Here is a 3,763-nt window from a genome sequence, read left to right on the forward strand (position 1 = left end):
CGACATCCCCATCAGAGATTGTGATCTTGAAAAGTGGCTTTTCAATAGGAAGGAAATGTAGACGTGGGAGAGAGACAGATGCCAGTCATACCTAGAAGCAAAATCTCTGATGTGGTAAAAAAAAAAAAAAAAAGTGAAATTATTACCTACAGAGTAGTAAGCAAGCTTGTCTCACATACTTTGGGCATGCAATAAGGAAAGGCCAGTTCCTGGATGAGAATGTCATGCCTGGTAGAGGGTCAGAGAAAAAAAGTAGGAGCCTTCATGAGGTGAACTGACATTGTATCTGCAACAATGAACTAAAACAAAGCAGTGATGGTGATGATTGCACAGGAGTGGGCAATGTTTCATTTAGTTGTTCATGGGTAGTTGTGATCAGAATCAACTTCTTGGGACTGAACAAAAAGCAGCCATCCTTACTTTGTTTTGGGGTACTACAACACTAGGTCTTGGATAGCCAACACGAAGGTTATGGAAGGTTTCTTCTATCAGGAAGTCAGCATGAAGAACAAGATTCATGTGTACACAAGTGAGCCTAGTTGGAATTTTTGAGGACTCTGAAAATCAACCAGAGCTGGGAGTTTGGTTTCCTATCACACCTATGCCCCACCTAACCTGTGAGCCTCTCCCCACCACCCATCCCAACCACCACTACTGTGATATTCAAGCAGTGTGAGGACCCCTTACCATTCCTTTAACTCACGGTGCTCTCCTGATGGCTGAATAGGGTTTTTTTTTTAATCTAGACTTCAGGTTATTTTTTAATTATTTTTTTTCTTGTGAATTAGGTGAAGAGCACTTAACTTTTCCATTCAACATTTGCTTAACATTTTTTGGTGAAAGACCACATAGCAAATTGGTTTCCATTCTGCAATTCATACACATCTAGTTTCACAGCGTCAGTGGCAATCTCCACAATATAACAACACTTGTCCCAATTGCTCATTGTTCTCTATTTCCGTTCCTTTTCCTTTCCTAACACTTTATGTGTTCTGAATTTTTGGCAAATTTGGTAAATGCTGCCCTTTTCAGTCTTGATGGTTGATTATTCTATCGAATGTATACCTTCCTAGAGTTATTCCTCACGTTAAAGCTTTATCTATTGTTTAGCTACGGGAGCTGTAGTGGCCTAGGCATAATCAACTGCGCTGAAACCCATAGGAAGGTGGTTCGAACCCACCAGCTGCTCTGTGAGAGAAGAATGGGCAGTCTCCTCCCATGTGATTGTTTGCTGTTGTTATGTGCCGTCGAGTCACTTGCGACTCATAGCGACCCTATGAACAACAGCTCTAAACTCTGTCCTGCTCCAATCTCATTGTCTCTGACACACTCATCCCGATTACCCCAGTTACCGAATCAATCCATCTCCCAGAGGGCCTTTCCCTCCTGCACCTGCCCTCCACCCTCCTAAGCATGATGTCCCTCTCCAAGGGCCACTCCTTCCTTACAATATGACCAAAGTACGTCAGACGAATCTTCAGAATCCTTGCCTCCAAGGAGCAGGCCGGTTTAACCCTCTCCAGGATGAATCTGTTTGTTTTCCCAGCAGTCCATGGCACTCTCAGCACTCTTCTCCAACACCAAAGCTCAAAAGCATCAATTCTCCTTCTATCTTCCCTGGTCATTGTCCAGCTCTCTGACGCATAACAAGTGATTTCAAAGACCATGGCCTGTACCAGACGCACCTTAGTCTCCAGAGACTCAATCTCAATCCATCCTGATGCTGCCAATTGGTCCAGTGGTGAGAATCTTTGTCTTCTTGACATTGAGCCTCAATCCATATTGAAGGCTGCAGTCCCTGACCCTTAGCAGCAAGCACTTCAGGTCCTCCTCAGTTTCAGCAAGCAGGGTTGTGTCATCTGCATAATGCAGATTGTTCATAGATCTTCCACCAGCCTCCCAGATGATCTGTTCTGCACACAGGTTGAAAAGGTATGGAGATAGGACACATCCCTGGTGTACGCCCTTCCCAATTTTGAACCATGCAGTGTTTCCTTGCTCTGTTCTGTCAACTGCCTCTTGGTTCAAGTATAGGTTTCGCATTAGCACAATCAAGTGTTCTGGGATTCCCATTTTTCTCAGAGTCAGCCACAGTTTGTTATGGTCCACACAGTCAAAAGCCTTTGCATAATCAATGAAGCACAGATAGACATTCCTCTGGTACTCCCTGCTTTCAGCCAATATCCATATAACATTAGCTAAAATATCCCTAGTACCACGACCCTTTCTAAACCCAGCCTGGACTTCTGGCAGTTCTCCGCTAATGTGCTGTTCCAGTCATTTTTAGATAGTCTTCAGTAGACTCTTGCTTGCATGAGAAATCAATGAGATTGTTCTATAGTTTCTGCACCCTGTTGGGTCACCTTCCTTTGGAATGGGAACAAATATAGATCTCTTCCAGTCAGTTGACCAAGTGGTTGATTTCCAGATTTCTTGACACAACTTGGTGAGCACGTCCAGGGCAGCATCTGTTAGCTGAAATATATCGATTGGTATACCATCTATTCCTGGGGCCTTATTTTTTGCCATTTCCTTCAAAGAAGCCTGAACTTCTTCTTTCATCACCATAGGCTCTTGCTCATGTGTTGTTTCATGGAATTCTTCCGTGTTTTGATACCTCCTGGATAATTTAATACTCTGCCTAAAGCATCCTTGATTATAGCATCTTGAGGTTTGAATTTGTTCTTCAGTTCCTTGAGCTTAAGAAATGCTGAGCGAGTTTGACCCATGTGACTACTCTTTGAAAAGTGCTGGAGGATGAGCGACAGCTTTGAGTAAGTTCCACCTCAAAAACAACAAGGCTACCAATTTTATTTCTGAATGCAGATTAAGATCTTGTTCTTTCTTCAGATCTGCTTCAAATGTTTAGAGGTAAAAATCAAAGTGTGGGGGAAATATATCAAGCAAATGGTAGCACCAGTAGCAGCAGCAACAACAACAACAACAAAAAGCAGGAGTGGCAATATTAATCTCAGATAAAATAGACTTCATAGTAAAAACCAGCTCAAAAGACAAGAAGGGACAGAATAGAATACTTAAAGCTTCAATAAAGCAAGAAGACATACCCTTAATATTTATGCAACAAATGATAAAGCTATAAAAGACACAAAACAAATGCTAACAAACTTGTAAACAGAAATAGACAACACCATCATACGAGTAGGAGACTTCAATACACCACTCTCGATGAAAGACAGGACAACTGAAAAGAAACTCAGCAAAGAAACAGGAGAACTAAATTGCACAACTAACCAACCCAACCTCATAGACATCTATAGTAATACACCCAACAAAATCTCAATATACAGTTTTCTTTAGTGCACATGGAACGTTCTCCAGAATAGACTATATGTTAGATCAGAAAGTAAGCCTCAAGAAATTAAAAAAACCTCAAAGTACTATAAAGTATCTTCTCAGAGTGCAACACACACGTGTCTTATTAACCTGATGTTTTTGACTTGTTGCCGTATCTGGTTGTTTTTGTCATTCACGCCAAAGGCATCCGAGGAATTCTATGTGAATTAACTCTTCTTCGCACTCTTGTTACTGAGCATGATGGGAAAGTACCTTTATGACAAGGACTTACCGTTGACACGCTTTTGATATTTCGTGTGATGGTGTATCGAGTGCCATTGTGGGAAAATGCCATGCCACAGCTGTAATAGCCTCCATCTGTCTTGGACACATTGTGTATGAATAAACGAGTGGTCCCCCTCGAAAGAAAGAGAGAGAGAGAGAGAGAGAGAGAGAGAGAGGAAGAAAA

The sequence above is a fragment of the Elephantulus edwardii genome, unplaced genomic scaffold (genome assembly GCF_000299155.1).
Source record: "Elephantulus edwardii isolate Elephantulus edwardi_28Jun2011 unplaced genomic scaffold, EleEdw1.0 scaffold00209, whole genome shotgun sequence".
NCBI lineage: Eukaryota > Metazoa > Chordata > Mammalia > Macroscelidea > Macroscelididae > Elephantulus > Elephantulus edwardii.